Here is a 20,078-nt window from a genome sequence, read left to right on the forward strand (position 1 = left end):
TAAAAGATCCCTTGCTACTCATGGACAAAATGTAGCGGGTTTCCTCTCTAAAACTGTCAGACTTATGTTTTTCATCCAATAACCGATGATTAATAAATCAATGTCCTCTAGTGGTGTCGCTAAACACAAACAAACTTTGACGGTCAGTGTGCATACCATAACAAATTTATTCTGCTGCTTAAGACGGGCACGCGTCGGTATGTCTTTTGCAGTTCACCTGGTTTCATAAACACTGAGAGGCGTAATAAAATGCCTTTGGATGAGGTCCGACAGTTGTAAGATGGCTATCAATAAAGGAAAAAGAAATAAAGAAATACTTTATTTAACGACGCACTCAACACATTTTATTTACGGTTATATGGCGTCAGACATATGGTTAAGGACCACACAGATTTTTTAGAGGAAACCCGCTGTTGCCACTTCATGGGCTACTCTTTCCAATTAGCAGCAAGGGATCTTTTATTTGCGCTTTCCACAGGCAGGATAGCACAAACCATGGCCTTTGTTGAACCAGTTATGGATCACTGGTCGGTGCAAGTGGTTTACACCTACCCATTGAGCCTTGCGGGGCACTCACTCTGGGTTTGGAGTCGGTATCTGGATTAAAAACCCCATGCCTCGACTGGGATTTGAACCCAGTACCTACCAGCCTGTAGACCGATGACCTAACCACGACGCCACCGAGGCCTGTATATCAATAAAGGTTTACAGATTGAATAGAAAGCTATTGATCGTGCATCCTTTGTACTAAACGATGGAATGAATGGCTGAATGACGGCAACAAAGAAAACGTCGACAATGTGTTAAAGAAATACAAAGGAATGAAAATCATCACACACGCATTTTGTCTGGCGACCAAACAGTCAGCAAACAGTTACAGTCCTTCCCCACGAGAAATCTGTTAACGGCTATTATTTTGGGTGTCAAGTGAATACAAAAAAACCCAACAACACAATAGACGTTATACAATGAAGCCAAAACCAACACCAACGTCAGACTTACACCTGGCCTGTACATTAATATTGTTATTATTAATTGTTGTTGTTATAGACCGTGGGCCCACTATACCCCCCCCCCCCCCCCCCCCCCCCCCCCGGGATTTTTCAAGATGATTATATCTTTGAAGCCTATCCATAGACATATTCAAATCAGCTTGTCTGCAGGCAATCTGTTGGTGGGTGTGCCCGTAGAGCACGTTTGAGTGTAGGCACCATATTTATTTTTAACAGGGAAAATTTCAGATCAAGGTGAATATTTGAAAATAATTCTGGACTATATCACTGCTTTTACTTTAAAGCTGAGTTACTAGTGAATGTATTCCACCAAAAAATAATACTTTTTTGGCATCTGACTAAGTATAGTGAGTCAATGAATTTGAAATGCCCTGAGTATTACAAACACAGTATATGAAAAAACTGCATGGCAATGTTGAAGTTAACATTCAGACATATTTTGAACAGGTTTAAGACCAAATTATGAAATCTATTCATGCTAAATTATATGTTCATAACAACAAACCACAAAGCAATGCAATATATGTGGTATGGATATAGTACCGGGGTATACTCACCAGCAAAAGTTACACAGTTCCCGATATATGTAATGCACATGTATATATATATACATACCGTACTTAAAACATTCTGAAACGTTTATTATTGTATTGTATTTAATATCTGAAGGCAGCATTATTTAAATATGGTGCAGTACATGCTGTCTAAACCATTTACATGGATATTTTGAATATTTTTATATTAAACACAAGTTTTACAAACGTAAAAAGTGAATTTACATACCATTCTATGCAAGTCTGCATTACATATACAATTCACCTAACTCACAACAGTTCATCTTACAATAGCCAATTTTTGTTTGCTTTTTGTAATATTTCAGAAGTGCAATTCTATTTATATTATGCTTAACTTATGTTTTAGTGTATATAATTGACATTTACATAGGTAGGATATTGTCGTCAGGCAAATATCTAGCACTATAACAATCTAACTTTATTCCCAATTCTTAATCATTGTATGTGACCCAAATATGATGTATGTGAAATTTACAATTTTCTATTTCTACATCTTTCCTTTTATTCTATAAAGTAGATGTTAATAACAACTACAAAACAATATAATATGAGGTATAAATAATTATATACTTCTCAAAATAAGTTAAGCAATGCCAGAAATGTATTAATTTCTATGTATACACATACTTAGGATTGCCTGAAGCTTTTGCTATTAAAAAAACTAATTGACCTGGCTTTTTTCTATAACATATTGAGGCTTCATTATTCAAATGTGGTTCAGTATATGAAGTTTATATACCAGGTTCACAAATTTATGAAGATGTCCCTCTGTTCCTAGTACCAGCCAATTATAAGTACCTTTCCTTGGCATGTGTGGTAAAAACATTTACAATTCATCTATTTCACAGAAGCTTGTACTATTTAAAAAAAACATATTTGTATTTAAATTGTGCTTAATTTATGCTTGGGTGTATATAATTGACATCAGATATAGTCATCAGATATATCTAGCACTTGGACTTTCTTTTCTATTTCAGTCTTATCATCTGACTCAAATTTAATGTCTATCATGTTCACAATATCTGTAATTTCTTATTTTTGCTCTGGGCCTTTACTCTTGTTCCTCCCTCAATATGTCAACAGCTCTTGTATCATCAGATCACAAACCATCCTCTTCAGCTTCAGTATTTCTTTGGACATTTCTCAGCCATGTCCATGTGGTTCAGGAATACCCTGGACTTTGTGATATGACTAATACCAAATGAGACCATGGCAATTTGCTCTCTTGCAATTTGCTCTATTGGTACAGCATATTTTCAGGGAATATCTCCTGGATGGAAGGTTTGCAACTAATCCACAGTAGCATAATAACAGCATTCGTAGTTTGGCACTAAATTTCGCATGTGAAAGGGGTTCTTCCACGCCACTCTTGATCTAAGGAATCCCTACAATGGTAGCAAGATACTGGAAGACATTACCTTTTAAATGAAAAAACCACAACTCTGCCCTCAGCTTCTTGGGAAGAGTGTTCTATTTGTGAGACAAAGTACATGTTTCAAACGCAGACCATGTCTGAGGGTGTTGTAAAGCTGCAGAAACAAAGATTATACTTCAATGTTTGTACATTGCTGCCAGTTTATCATCCCAGATACGAACATTTTTATAAACTCAACTTGACAACAAGAGGCATCTTATAGATGTGCACAGCATCATTAAGGATGCAGGGAAGACACCAACTAGCAATTCCAGCTGTGCTTGCCATTACTGGCTATAATACCAACAGTGCTTTTATGCAGAATGGAAAACTGGTGGTTTTGAATATTCTCAAGCAACACCAAGACTTCCTTGAAATGTTGTTAGTTCATGGAAGTTCAGCAAACATTGATGTTCATATATTTAAGAAGTATATCATTTCATATACCCTCTCTATGGGAGTGCAGGTGCGAATAACACAAAAAACCCAACCTCATGACTTGAGAAATATCTGGAAATATTTGTTGCCAAACCAAGGATGATACTATTGAATTACAGTAGAGTATAAATCAGCCTTCTCCACCCTACATGTATGTATTCACTGAGAATGCTCTGAGACTGCACATAAAGAGAACAAATTGCCACGTTGTCATTTGGTATCAGTCATACCAGGCAGTCCATGCTATTCCCCAACCAAATGGTCATATGACTGAGAAATTTCAGAAGAAACACTAGTGATGAAATAGTGATATTATACCACGAGAGCTGATGGACATATTGATGGAGGAACCAGAGCAGAGCCTGAAGAAGGAGAATACCAGAACTTGTGAACATGACACACATATTTTAATTGCATGAAAATACAAAGGAATATGAAAGGAAGTCAAAACTTTCCTAGACAATATTTGATGTAGAAACTAATTATATACACCTGAACATAAGTTAAGCACAATGTCAATATAAAGGCAAATCTAAAAATATTACAAACACAGACTAGTATAAGATGAACTTCTGTGAGATCGATGACTTGTACATGTAATGCAAAATTATGGTAGGTACACAAAACTGATGTTTTAAATTTTTAACACTGGTGTTTAGTAAAGAGGGACATCTTTATAACATTGATGCACATACATGTATACTCAACACAATTAATTAAGGGCTAGTATAATTCTTTGTAACTGTCATATTATTTTAGCATGTTTTGGTCATAAATATGGCTTCTACACATTGTTTCAGTAAAATTTTACTGGTGATACACAAAAAAAAAAAACACTTGGTATTTCACATACTTATGAAAAATATTGAAATGAGCATTAAGCAAGTATTTGTCACATATTTGTTCAGAATGTTTTTTTATCATTGTGTTCCCTCTAAATTGTTATTTAAGTAATTAAGTTTAAGAACATGCCACAATGCTGACAACTTTCAACGGAAGAAGTTGTATTTCCCCCCTATTTAAAGGAAAATGCTAAAGTATCTATTGGTCCTTAATTAATTTTGTTGAGTATAATATAGGCAGATATACTGAACCATATTTGAATAATGCTGCTTCAATATATTAAATACAGTGCAATTTTTAATAATAAAAGGTTCAAGCAGCCCAAAGTATGTGTAACTATAGAAAATAATGCATTTCAGGCATTGCTTAACTTTTGCCGATGAGTATATCATTATTCATATCAGATATTCCATTGTTATTTGGTTTGTTAATATTAACATCTAGTATAGGATGAATATCATAAAAATGTATATGGATAACAACTTTATCACTATATTTCATTTTTCCATATAGTGTTTTTGGGACACAAAATGTGCAACGGTACCCCTATTCAAATGGCGATATTTTTTTAATCCACCAACATTTTTGCTGCAGACAAGCAGATATTAAATTCATATATAATGAGGTATCTAAAAATATTTGTCTCCAAAAATCCCGGGGGGGGGGTTTCGGTATCTGGCCCATGGACTATTAATGATGCTGTTTGTTTCTTTGCTTTTATTTGTTTGTTGACACCAGTTTGTTTGGTAATATGCAATAAATTGAATTGAATTGAACACACCATGATCGCACACCTGCACCAAGGCCATTGTCTCTTACCATGATGCATACCTTTCCAAGGCTATTGTTTCCTACCAAGGTCGCACACTTACACCATGGCCATTGTCTCCTACCAAGGTCGCACACCTGCACCAAGGCCATTGTCTCTTACCATGATCGCATACCTTTTCAAGGCCATTGTCTACAGCAAGGCCATTGTCTCCTACCAAGGTCAAGTGATCACGTGAAAGTAGGTCATGACGCCATACAGACCCTAATATTAATAATATAATTTTAAAACCATGGTGACTTATCTCCTTCCGTCTCTCTATCCCTCTGTGTCTTTCTTTCTTTATATCTCTCTGTCTCTGTTACTTTTCTCTGTGTCTGTCTCTCTGTCTCTCTATGTCTGTCTCTCTCCGTCTCCTCTTTCTCTCACCCCCCCCCCCCCCTCTCTCTAGCTACTTACTTTCTTACTCTTACTATTTATTTATTTATTTATTTGTTTAGTTGCTTTGTTTATTATCATTTGTTATTATCATTAACTCGGTTATGTTGAACCATGTGGATAATGTATGAATGTTATGTAACGGCCACTCATGAGTATTCTCTATTTACAATTTTTGTAGGGAAGCATAATGGATGACGGCTGCACCGCGTGTTGTTGCGGTCCGTGCATGCTGTGTCAGATGTCACGTGAGCTGACCTTTATCCAGAACAACCAACCGCAGATGGCGACAAGCGGTTATGTCCAGTGAAGGAGTTTCCAGTTTTCACATCTATATATCAGACGACTGTGTCCAGTAACAGTTGTGTCCAGTGTCCGCAAAACTCTTTATCACAACATAATTGTATCTAAATTGTCAATTATGACCTCATGTTAAACACTATCTAATATTTAACAATGACGTCAGCTGACTTGTGGTATGTCCATGAGGCCGAGCGCTTGTCGTCACTGGCTAGACTGTTTTCTTGCGATTAACGTTAAATGAAAGTAATGGGATAGGTCTCACTACACAGATGCCATCTGCCATTGAAATCCATGTTAAATCTCCCAACTTCAAATAAAGATTGTCAAAAACCCCCACAGAAAAACATACACCATTGCGAACATACATTATATAAGCATTTATTTTCACTCCAAAATTGAGAACATTTCCGTCTCAGTTTTTTGCAAAATGACCGCATCTGTTTGCAGTACTGGTCCGAACCGATCAACTCCGACTGTCTCTTGCGCTTACACCCATGTCCCAAAAGGTCAATGCACAATATTACAAAATAACATGGGCGAAATACAGTCAGAAGGCTTACCATTAAACATACATATTGTTTTAATTCTTCACCATTTCCTAGAAGTGAATATGTGAACCATAATATGTGTCACAATTAGGAAAAATAGTGATGAATGAACTCTCACCCGGAAGTCAACTGTGTTGTGAGACCATAGGATATACAGTGGAAGCCAGTCGAATTGTTTGTAATGGCTCACCCTCCTGAACACGTCACTGTTTTTACAATTACCTAATATTTAACAATGACGTCAGCTGACCTGTTTTTGCGATTAACGTTGAATGAAAGTGATGAGATAGGATATGCAGTGGAAGCCAGTGGAATTGTTTGTAATGACTCACCCTCCTGAACACGTCACTGTTCTTACAATTACCTAATATTTAACAATGACGTCAGCTGACCTGTTTTTGCGATTAACGCTGAATGAAAGTGATGGGATAGCATATGCAATGGATGCCAGTGGAATTGTTTGTAATGGCTCACCCTCCTGAACACGTCACTGTTTTTACAATTACCTAATATTTAACAATGACGTCAGCTGACCTGTTTTTGCGATTAACGCTGAATGAAAATGATGGGATAGCATATGCAATGGATGCCAGTGGAATTGTTTGTAATGACTCACCCTCCTGAACACGTCACTGTTCTTACAATTACCTAATATTTAACAATGACGTCAGCTGACCTGTTTTTGCGATTAACGTTGAATGAAAATGATGGGATAGGATATGCAGTGGAAGCCAGTGGAATTGTTTGTAATGACTCACCCTCCTGAACACGTCACTGTTCTTACAATTACCTAATATTTAACAATGACGTCAGCTGACCTGTTTTTGCGATTAACGTTGAATGAAAGTGATGAGATAGGATACGCAATGGAAGCCAGTGGAATTGTTTGTAATGACTCACCCTCCTGAACACGTCACTGTTCTTACAATTACCTAATATTTAACAATGACGTCAGCTGACCTGTGTTTGCGATTAACGTTGAATGAAAATGATGGGATAGGATATGCAGTGGAAGCCAGTGGAATTGTTTGTAATGACTCACCCTCCTGAACACGTCACTGTTCTTACAATTACCTAATATTTAACAATGACGTCAGCTGACCTGTTTTTGCGATTAACGTTGAATGAAAGTGATGAGATAGGATACGCAATGGAAGCCAGTGGAATTGTTTGTAATGACTCACCCTCCTGAACACGTCACTGTTCTTACAATTACCTAATATTTAACAATGACGTCAGCTGACCTGTGTTTGCGATTAACGTTGAATGAAAGTGATGGAATAGGATGTGCAATGGAAGCCAGTGGAATTGTTTGTAATGACTCACCCTCCTGAACACGTCACTGTTTTTACCATCTTACATGTTTAGTAATCTAAGGCTGAAAATAATGATTTATTTAGTTAGTTAGTCTAAACATCTGGAGCCAATTTCACAAATCGTAATGGGCCCAATTTACGAAGCCTGTTTTTCTTTAAAAGCAAGGGCCTATTTTGCAAAACATCGTATCTTTATGTCTGCGACTAGCAGTTATACCGGCCGTATATTTGCACGTGTTTGGCATCTATTTCACTCAGAAAATTACATCATTACAGAAAATGGAATATTTTAAGGACAAAAGAAAATGACATACGTGTACGTTTAACTATATTTGTTGAACTATAATAGTAATAAGAATTGTGGTTTAGTCGTAGATTGACGTGTATATGCAAAACTTGGCTTAAGATGTTTTATGAAATTGGGCCCAGGTGTTTAAGCATTGTAAATGTATGTAGTTACACACGTGTAAGTATAAAACAGGCTTTGTAAATTCGGCTCCTAATGTTTAAGTCTGTGACTAGCAGTTAACCCGATCATAGGTTAACACGTGTATGGTATCTATTTAACACACTAAATACCATCATTACGGAAGATGAAGTATTTTAAGGACAAAACAACATGAAATATGTGTATTTCAAACTGTTAATAGTCGTAAGAATTCTGGCTTAGTCGTAGATTTACGTTTAAGTGCAAAACTAGGCTTATGATGTTTTGTGAAACTGGGCCCTGAATGTAATAGGCCTATGTAATAGCATAATAATATTATGTAGCATATTATATGCTACATGTTATGTAATATCTTTTAATATTTTAGTGTGACATTGAATATCATCCCATTATTGTATGACATCTAAAACAAATATAACCTGCAATCAATCAATCAATCAATCAATCAATCTATATGTATGTATGTATGTATGTATATATATATATATATATATATATATATATATATATATATATATATATATATATATATTCGTAAGACATGATTACTAGATACATTTCTATATTTTGAGCCACATTTGAAAACTATAGCTTACTGAGACGGAAATACTTTCAAACTAATTATGATCAGCAACGGAACATAGTATTGTTCAAATTCAGTTATTCTTTTATTTCCAGTTCATGGTTTTGATTTTTAAATATCGTTTTGAAGACAATTTTTGTTATAAAATAAGAACTATTTTGTTTTGATGTACAGATACTGTAGGCGACACGGCACTCAACACGTGTAGACCTAGTACTCTTGTGAAATAAATACATAGTTAATTTCAGTAATGTATGGTATAATGTAGTACTATAGGATTGGGAAATTAACCTGTTACGATCTTAAGATACCTGCTTTATCCGGCTCATGTCGAATGGTCAAAGCCACTCTAACCTTCAAAAGACACAGTTAGTTTGTTTTGTTTAACGACGCCACTAGAGCACACTGATTTATCAATCATCGGCTGTTGGATATCAAACATTTCGTTATTTTGACATAGTGTCACGGGGATCCTATAATACCCGTAACTGAATGAAACACGATTATCAAAATATCTCTCCTAACTCTATATCTATTAGATCTCTCTGTAACGGGCGGTTATACCCTAGTGCGGCTCGTCTAGGTATGATCAGAGATACGATCTTATATAAAGTATATGTAATATAGCACGTTTAGTTCACTAGAAAACACAACAAAAACACAATACACTTTGGAATCTGTATTAACCTACGCTGACAAATGTACAGCCGCAGTAGTTAATTAACAACAACCAATAATAACAACCCAGAACTGATCACTTAATTAGTTAATCTCTAGGTGTCTAGTTTACACAATATGCTAATCACTTCACCGTGACACAACACCCACACGTGTGGTAATTGAGAAACGCTGCCAGGGGAACTTAGTTAATAAAGGAATTACAACTCTATTCCTAACTGGTTAATTTTTAATTAACCCTTAACTACTCATTCAGTAACGTGTGATAATTGAGAAACGCTTCCAGGGGAACTTAATTAATAAAGGAATTACAACTCTATTCCTAACTGGTTAATTTTTAATTAACCCTTACTACTCATTCAGTAACCTTGTAACACAGAATTAATACTGGTACCTATCACAATAAAGACAATAACCTACAGTTTACTTAGGTCCTCTAGGATGACTGGCTAAGCTTTAATAATTATTCAGAACAGTGAGCCTACAGTATACTGCGTCAGATGACCGGCAGCACCGTCTAAATAATATTGGTGTAATACAGTATTAAAATATTTAAAGTCACATCAATCACATCAAGGTTATACAACAGAGCAGAAATGATATTTACCAAGTCCAAACGGACGAACGTTCCCTGGAAGCCTTCCAATATGTTTCTCCCCGATATATCTAAACCCTAGCTATTTATTATAAAATCCCAGACTGGTCCGGAGACAGGACGCGGAACCGAATCTTATGATGTGCATATTTCCACAGCGACCAAGCGGTATTTTTTCTTACAAGCCTAGAATGGTCGTCGCCAGTTCGCTTGAGATACCCCGGTCGCGCGGAGGTATTACGTAACCACTCTCCACATGGCCTCCGCATCTGGTCTGGGTGTGTATTGGAACTGAACACGGCCCTCTAAAACAATTAATACCGCCACAGGCGAAAAGAAATTAAGAGCATGTTCCGTCACACATAGTCTTAGAGAGAAAACCTGCTACATTTTTCCATTAGTAGCAAAGTATCTTTTTTATATGCACTATCCCACAGACAGCATAGCACATATCACGGTCTTTGGTATACCAGTCGTGGTGCACTGGCTGGAATGAGAAATAGCCCAGTGGGCCCACCGACCGGGATCGATCCTAGACTGACCGTGCATCAGGCGATTGCTTTACCACTGGACTGTGTCCTTCCCCTCACAGGACAAAAACAATATTTTAAGACAGTAAAATGTTACTTTATAATTTAGGATTTCAAAGAACGTCAATATTGATAAGGCGCGGATATTTTTCTTGTTTTAGAGGGGGTGGAGGGGTCGAGTGGCTACAACATAAAGTAATATGGTTCAATAGCGTTGATAAACATTTTCATTTTATTTCACCTTATCTTCGTGCTTATATCCAATTAAGGTTCAAGCACGCTGTCCTGGGCACATACACCTCAAGTATTTGGGCTGGTATAATTCCGTAATATCAAACGAGAAGTTAAAATATATAGCAACGTAGCTACTTAACACAGTGCTGCATTGTGATTTGTTTTCTGTCGTAAATTGCTTATTGGGGTTTATTAAAAGTTTATTATTAAAAACCCCATAGGTTTGACGAGTCAGTTGTTCTTTAGTTGGTATTCAAATATTCGCTCGTCATTTCCATCGAATATTCGAATACCATTTCCTGACCGAATACCGAACACTACTATACAACATATACACCAATTAATGTTCGGTACACGAAGTATACACTATGTACTTTAGGTAGTCCTAAACCAAATAACTTCCGGCTGGGTCAAAGTTCGAGGTGCACCCAACTTTTGATAGAGAAGTAAACACCACAAGTCCTGTGATTGGTTATAAATGTGAGTGTGTTGGTTGTAAAAAATAATAGTTCATCTGGGTAAAAAACAATTGCAATTTTATTTCATCTAGTACCAATGTGTCAAGTAGCCTTGTGCTTGAAATATGTATTGGGTACCTGTAAAAAAAAGTACTCGAATTTTGTGCGAAACTAGGGTAGTCATAGACGCTACCCGTTATCTCAGAAACGAGCAGCTTGACCCCCATTTCTTTCTGATTCACTTTAAGTGTAAGGGGTGGTAGTATTTATATCCGTGGCGTTTATGTCGGTTGATACGTTGCAGGTAGGAGTTTTAGCCACATATGTTACTATTGTCGTCTATGGGATTTGATTTGGTAGTATACACCCTATAGCACACATTCAGTGCATAATAAAAAATATTATGATTTTGTCATTTTATTTAATTAAACTATACTGGTTGATTAATTAGCCATCACTCAATCATGCAAGTTCACAATGACCTTGACCTTGACAATAATCTCTGTACATGGCTCTGAATGGCGTTTGAATCAAAGTTAGCACTGAAGAAAAGTTGGTTTTGGCCTATAATTCATACTGTAAAGATTTCAATAATTTCTTTTTACATAGTATTTGACTTGCCATATACAACTGCTCTTAAATATGGTATTATATATAGGCAACCTGAACTAAGGTTTTAATAGCCATTTATTTTTATATTAAAAATAGCATGTGCCAATAGTGGGTTAATGTCTTTAGTTTCCATTAACATTGTTAATTTTTTATGTATGAAATTCTGAAAACTCAAATTAGTAAAGAAGTTGATTTTTATTGTAATTTTGACATATTTATAGGGTGCTAAGTTATATTTTAGACAAATTTGTAGTTTTATGCAAAATTTAAAGTAAATTTGAAGAAAAACTTTACCAAAAACATAATTAAATTTGTTGTCACTATTGTGCCTTCTGTTCTTCTTTGTACATAACAATAAGGTTGTTAAACATATACTTAGATCTCCAGATCATTTTTTTTTCTTAATAATCACTTAGTTAGCTCTCATGAAAAGCATTTTGAGTTTATACTAGATTCAGAACCAATTTTTTCAGATCTGATTATCTGCCTTGGATTAAGGTGATAATTTATTTTATTGTTAAAGCTGTATTACCTAATGTTACTAGCTAAATAAAATGCTGGATTACAGATTGTAGGAATACATCTAATGTACATATTGTATTCATCCGGATTAGAAAATAATGCAAGAAAATAGATGTTCGGGTAATTTTGTCATTTAAAAATAGTTTTTTTCAGTAATTAATCGAAAATAAATGTGTTAAAGCTGCATGATTATTCCAGATATCACAACTATTAAAACCTCCAACTACAGTAGGCTATAAATAAAATATAGTCAGAAATATTGGTGGCTGCCAATAGTTTTGATGGTTCATTATGAAAATCAGCATGGCCGATGGATTTGAAATCCCACACCTGGTAACTTGAAGACACCCACACCCAGCATACAGGATTTCCTCCCAACACTAATGTCCAGGACATTAAGTCATTACTTCATACAGGTACAGTTATGTTTGTGTTTCCTTCCTCAGACAGTGTATTTTTTTGAATACTGATATTTCTTTGATGTGCCTGTTAAGGTCTTCATAATCTAGGGGTCAATCAAGTGCTACATTTTAATGGAATTCTTTAAAGGGGTAGAGGTACTCTGACTATCTTTGTTGTCTCTACATATATACCTGAGTACACACACCCAACTGAAAGTAAATATCTTCAGGAATTTTATTTTAAAACATTTTGTTGTTTAATATGACATATTGCATTTGTACAAAACTATATGCAATGTATATGCTTTTTGAGGTGTACATTATATTAGGTTGCACTGAAGAAACAACAGTTTCAGTGAGGTTGTCAGTTTATGTCAGAATACACCAGATCCTGGTTGTCATAAAGACACATAGCTGGACACTTTTTGAAAAATGTATGTTATCAGTATAGGTAGTACTAAACCAAATAACTTCCGGCTGGGTCAAAGTTCGAGGTGCACCCAACGTTTGATAGAGAAGTAAACACCACAAGTCCTGTGATTGGTTATAAATGTGAGTGTGTTGGTTGTAAAAAATAATAGTTTCATCTAGGTAAAACAAAATTGCAATTTTATTTCATCTAGTACCAATGTGTCAAGTAGCCTTGTGCTTGAAACATGTATGGGGTACCTGTAAAAAAAAGTACTCGAATTTTGTGCGAAACTAGGGTAGTCATAGATGCTACCCGTTATCTCAGAAACGAGCAGCTTTACCCCCATTTCTTTCTGATTCACTTTAAGTGTAAGGTGTGGTAGTATTTATATCCGTGGCGTTTATGTCGGTTGATACGTTGCAGGTAGGAGTTTTAGCCACATATGTTACTATTGTCGTCTATGGGATTTGATTTGGTAGTATACACCCTTTAACTGTGCACTACATACGTCAGGTATAAAATACATTCAATAGAATAGAATACAACAATAAAATCTTTATTGCAACCATTGTAATTTTACACTGGTTCAGGGGAGAAATTCCCATTAAAAAAGAAGTAAACCTATGAACTATAACAACAATAAACAACATCAAGTATGTATTAAATACATCAAATATTCATTAGGTACATGATATGTTCTGCTGATATTAGCGAGATTTCTCGGCCAACAAAAAATAATAGTGTGTGTGCGTGTGTACTTGTGTGTCTATGTGTGTATGTGTGCGTGTGTGTGTGTCCGAGCGTGTGTGTATGCGTGTTCGTGAGTGTGTATGTGCGTGTGTGTGTGAGTGTGCGAGAGAGAGAGAGAGAGAGAGAGAGAGAGAGAGCCGGAGAGAGATATAGAGAGACGGAGAGAGACGGTCGGCTGGGTGTTTATGGCATGTGTGTGCGTGTGTGTGTGCGTGTGTTTATATGTGTGTATGTGTGTGTGTGTGCGTATGTGTGTGCGTGTGCGTGTGGTGTGTGTGTGTGTGTGTGTGTGTGAGAGAGAGAGAGAGAGAGAGGGGGAGAGAGAGAGAGAGAGAGAGAGAGGGAGAGAGGGAGAGAGAGAGAGAGGATGGGGTGGAGAATACACGTAATATCTTGGTAGGCTGGGTGTCTATGGTATGTGTGTGTGTGTGTGTTTGTGCGTGTGCGTGTGTGTGCGAGAGAGAGAGAGAGAGAGAGAGAGAGAGAGAGAGAGAGAGGGGGATGGGGTAGAGGATACACGTAATATCTTGCTCGGATGGGAGTTTATGGTATGTGAGTGCGTGTGTGTATATGTGTGTATGTGTGCGTTCGTGTGTGTGTGCGTGCCCGTGTGTGTACGTGCGTGTGTGGGCGTCTGCGTGTGTATGTGTGCGAGAGAGAGAGAGAGAGAGAGAGAGAGAGAGAGAGAGAGAGAGAGAGAGAGAGAGAGAGAGGATGGGGTGGAGTATACACGTAATATCTTGGTCGGCTGGGTGTTTATGGTATGTGTGTGTGCGTGTGTGTATGTGTTTGTGTGCGTGGGTGTGTGTGTGTGTCTATGTATGTGTGTGTGTGTGTATGTATGTATGTGTGCGTATGCGTGCGTGTGTATGTGTGTGTGTGTATGTATTACATACATACAAACACCCAGCCGACCAAGATATTATATGTATTCTCCACCCCATTCTCTCTCTGTCTCTCGCTCTCTCTCTCTCTCTCTCTCTCTCTCTCTCTCTCTCTCTCTCTCTCTCTCTCTCTCTCTCTCTCTCACAATGTTTGTGGGTGTGTGGGATTTTTCTTAACAGTTCGAATTGTGTGTAGTGGGTACATAATCCCAACCCCCTCCCCTGGATCAGCGCCTGAAAATGTCTTTGGTAGATCTACATGTCAGATCAGTCGCTGGATGACACAAAGACTGTTACGGAGCCATTCAAATTGTCTTTGTGTGAAATCACGTTCAACAAACGTCGCAGGTACGGCCTTTTATTACCGGGTAAATGCAATACAAAGACTGTGTAAAAAAAACCTCTTCAGTTAGAACTCCTTAAATAAAACCAGTGTACTATGAACTTATTTGTTTTGTTAGTTTTCGTTTTTCCCAGAAATCTCGCTAATATCAGCAGGTCTTGAGAATACATCGTGTACCTAGTGAATATTTGATGTATTTAATATATAAGTGAATATTTGATGTATTTAATATAAAAGTGAATATTTGATGTATTTAATATATAAGTGAATATTTGATGTATTTAATATCTACTTGATGTTGTTTATTGTTGTTATAGTTCATAGGTTTGCTTTTTCTTTTTCAATGGGAATTTCCCCCCGTAACCAGTGTAAACATGCAATGGTTGCAATAAAGATTGCATTGATGTATTGTATTGAATATATTTTATACCTTACGTATGTAGTGCACAGTTAAGGTACATAGTGTAGACTTGGTGTACCGAACGTTAATTGGTGTATATGTTGTATAGTAGTGTTCGGTATTCAGTCTGGAAATGGTATTCGAATATTCGATGGAAATGACGAGCGAATATTCGAATACCAACTAAAGAACAACTGACTCATCAAATAAATGGGGGTTTTAATAGTTTGAATTGTGTAATAAACTTTTAATAAACCCAAATAAGCAATTTACGACAGAAAAAGAATCACAATGCAGCACTGTGTTAAGTAGCTACGTTGCTATATATTTCGACTTTTCGTCTGATATTACTGAATTATAAATATCAAATTATGAGAGACACTAATTAAATTAAATGTATCAAAATAATAGTTTAACAGATCATATATCATTTTACACTTCTTTGTTTGCACCAAAACAATGATATGTATAATATTTTTTTTTAGCAACACCAGTTGTCTTTAAATGTTTAGTTTCACACACATTTTTAACATCACCTCAAGTAGCGTAACGATTACATCATGGGCGTTAAGAATATCACCAGGCAGGCTCTGACATGGAACCTACAAGACGGAAGTAAAAGAGGCCGCCCAAAGAACACATGGCGAAGGGACCCCCAGGTGGACACCAAGAAGACAGGATACACCTGGAGGCAGCTTGAAACCAGAGTCCAGGACAGACAACTCTGGAAAACTGTAGTCAATGGCCTGTGCCCCAGAAGGGACGACGGATATAAGTAAGTAAATTAACACAGTGATGAGCAGTGTTTGTATCGAACTATTTAAAGGCTTCAATCTCGAAAATAGATAAAAACGAATGAAGCTGTTTTAACCTTATGCTAGACTCAGACTACCAACAGCCAGTAGAAAGTTGTCCAACTTAACGATTGAGTTGTAATTTCCCCACCTTCAAACTTACAACGGGCGCGCTCAGATTAACAACTAATGGGTTATACGATGAGAATCAAGTTGTAAGAGCGCTCAGACTACCAACTGGACGGTCGTAAAAGTCGTAATAGCAGAAAATTGGCGAACTCTCTGCTGGTAGTTGGCATTAGTTGTTACTTTACATCTCATCGATGTTTGGGTTCAGCACAAATTTAACAGTTATTTTTACAGTTGCACTTACATAAAATAAAGGTCCAAACAGATGTGGCCTAGGTGTTAGTTACAAAAGTAAGAATTGAAAGGGGTTTAAAGTGCACGCTGACCTGAAAGGTCTTCGCTTTAATATCTTTGTATCAGTTATCGATAGTTTTGACGTTGGAATTACCTGGTTACTTACACACCAACATTCCTCGGGTGCCATGATGTTCCAAATATTTATAGTGACAGGGAGGAAGGTAGTAAATGGTTTATTTTTTACGACACACTGAACACCTTTTATTTACGGTTATATGGCGTCGGACATATAAATAAGGACCACACAGACATTGAGGGATGTTCTTAAGATTTATAGAGACAGTGTTTTACTTTAATTACCGTACCTACATTTAAATTAATGTTTACTACCAGGTGTGAATGTAGGGGGCTAAGAAGCTTTGTATAAGAAAAGTCTTGTTTGTCAACACCGGCCTCGGTGGTGTCGTAGATAACACACACGAAATAAGGTTGGTAGGTACTGGATTCGCACCCCGATACCGGCTCCCTCTTAGAGCGAGTTTTAACGACTCACTGGGTAGGTGTAAGACCACCTCTTCTCTCTCACTAACGATTAACAACTAACAACTAACCTACTATTCTGGACAGACAGCCCAAATACTTGAGGTGTATGTGCCCAGGACAGCGTGCTTGAATCTTAATTGGATATAAGCACGAAGATATGGTGAAATAAAATGAAAATGTTTATCAACGTTATTGAACCATATTGCTTTATGTTGTAGCCACTCGACCCCTCCACCCCCCTCTAAAAAAAGAAGAAAAAATATCCGCGTCTTAATATATCAATATTGACGTTCTTTGAAATCCTAAATTATAAAGTAACATTTTACTGTCTTAGAATATTGCTTTTGTCCTGTGAGGGGCAGGACGCAACCCAGGGGCAGGACACAGCACAGTGGTAAAGCAATCGCCTGATGCACGGTCAGTCTAGGATCGATCCTGGTCGGTGGGCCCACTGGGCTATTTCTCATTCCAGCCAGTGCACCACGACTGGTACATCAAAGGCCGTGGTATGTGCTATGCTGTCTGTGGGATGATGCATATAAAAAGATACTTTGCTACTAATGGAAGAATGTAGCAGGTTTTCTCTCTAAGACTATGTCAAAATAACCAAATGTTTGATATCCAACAGCCGATGATTAATAAATCAGTGTACTCTAGTGGTGTCGTTAAACAAAACAAGGTAACTGTGTCTTTTGAAGGTTAGAGTGGCATTGACCATTCGACATGAGCCGGATAAAGCCGGTATCTTAAGATCGTAACAGGTTAATTTCCCAATCCTATAGTACTACATTATACCATACATTACTGAAATTTATGTATTTATTTCACAAGAGTACTAGGTCTACACGTGTTGAGTGCCTTGTCGCCTACAGTATCTGTACATCAAAACAAAATAGTTCTTATTTTATAACAAAAATTGTCTTCAAAACGATTTTTAAAAATCAAAACCATGAACTGGAAATAAAAGAATAACTGAATTTGAATAATACTATGTTCCGTTGCTGATCATAATTAGTTTTAAAGTAGTTCCGTCTCAATAAGCTATATTTTTTAACTGTGGCTCAAAATATAGAAATGTATCTAGTAATCTTGTCTTACGAATATATATATACATGTATATTGATTTATTGATTGATTGATTGATTGCAGGTTATATTTGTTTTAGATGTCATACAATAATGGGATGATTTGCAATTTCACACTAAAATATTAAAAGATACATAATATTATTATGCTATTACATAGGCCTATTGCATTCAGGGCCCAGTTTCACAAAACATCATAAGCCTAGTTTTGCACGTAAACGTAAATCTACGACTAAGCCAGAATTCTTATGACTATTAACAGTTTGAAATAACACATATTTCATGTTGTTTTGTCCTTAAAATACTTCATCTTCCGTAATGAAGGCATTTATTGTGTTAAATAGATGCCAAACACGTGTATACCTATGATCGGCTTTACTACTAGTCGCAGACTTAAACATTAGGAGCCGAATTTACAAAGCCTAATTTATACTTACACGTGTGTAACTACATACATTTACAATGCTTAAACACCTGGGCCAAATTTCACAAAACATCGTAAGCCTAGTTTTGCACATAAACGTAAATCTACGACTAAACCACAATTCTTATTACTATTATAGTTCAACAAATTATAGTTAAAAGTACACGTATGTCATTTTCTTTTGTCCTTAAAATACTCCATTTTCTGTAATGATGTCATTTTCGGCCCGAAACAGATGTCAAACACGTGTAAATGTACGGCCGGTATTACTGCTAGTCGCAGACGTAAACTTACGATGTTTTGCGAAATGGCCCCTGCTTTTGAAGAAAAACAGGCTTCGTAAATTGGGCCCATTACCATTTGTGAAATTGGCTCCAGATGTTTAGACTAACTAACTAAGAACAGTGACGTGTTCAGGAGGGTGAGCCATTACAAACAATTCCACTGGCATCAATTGCATATCCTATCCCATCACTTTCATTCAACGTTAATCGCAAAAAAACCCCACAAAAACCCCCCACCGTCTAACGAGTGACGGCGAGCGCTCGGCCTAATGAACATGCCACATGTCAGCTGACGTCATTGTTAAAGATTAGGTAATTGTAAGAACAGTGACGTGTTCAGGAGGATGAGCCATTACAAACAATTCGACTGGCTTCAACTGCATATCCTATAGACTCACTACACAGTTGACTTCCGGGTGAGAGTTCATTCATCACTATAGTTCCTAATTGTGACACATGTTATGGTTCACATATTCACTTCTAGGAAATGGTGAAGAATTAAAACTATGTATGTTTAATGGCAAGACTTCGTCCCGTATTTCGCCCATGTTATTTTGTAATATTGTGCATTGACCTTTTGGGACATGGGTGTATAGCGCAAGAGACAGCCGGAGTGAATCGGTTAATGAATCACCTGTTCGGACCGGTACTACAGCCAGATGCGGTCATATAGTAAAAAAACTGAGGTGGAAATGTTCTCAATTTGGGAGTGAAAATAAATGCTTATATAATATATGTTTGCAATGGTGAATGTTTTTTTGGGGGGCAATCTTCATTTGAAGTTGGGCGATTTAACATGGATTTCAATGGCAGAAGGCATCTGTGTAGTGAGACCTATCCCATGACTTTAACGTTAATCACAAGAACACAGTCTAACCAGTGACGGCAAGCGCTCTGACTCATGAACATGCCACAAGTCAGCTGACGTCATTGCTAAATATTAGATAGTTGTTAACATGAGGTCATAAATTTTAACAATTAACAATTTTGATAAAATTCTGTCTAATTCTACTAATCAAGTCACTGGAAACAACTGTTACTGGACACAGTCGTCTGATATGAAGATGTAAAAACA

This window comes from Gigantopelta aegis, chromosome 7 (genome assembly GCF_016097555.1).
Source record: "Gigantopelta aegis isolate Gae_Host chromosome 7, Gae_host_genome, whole genome shotgun sequence".
Lineage (NCBI taxonomy): Eukaryota > Metazoa > Mollusca > Gastropoda > Neomphalida > Peltospiridae > Gigantopelta > Gigantopelta aegis.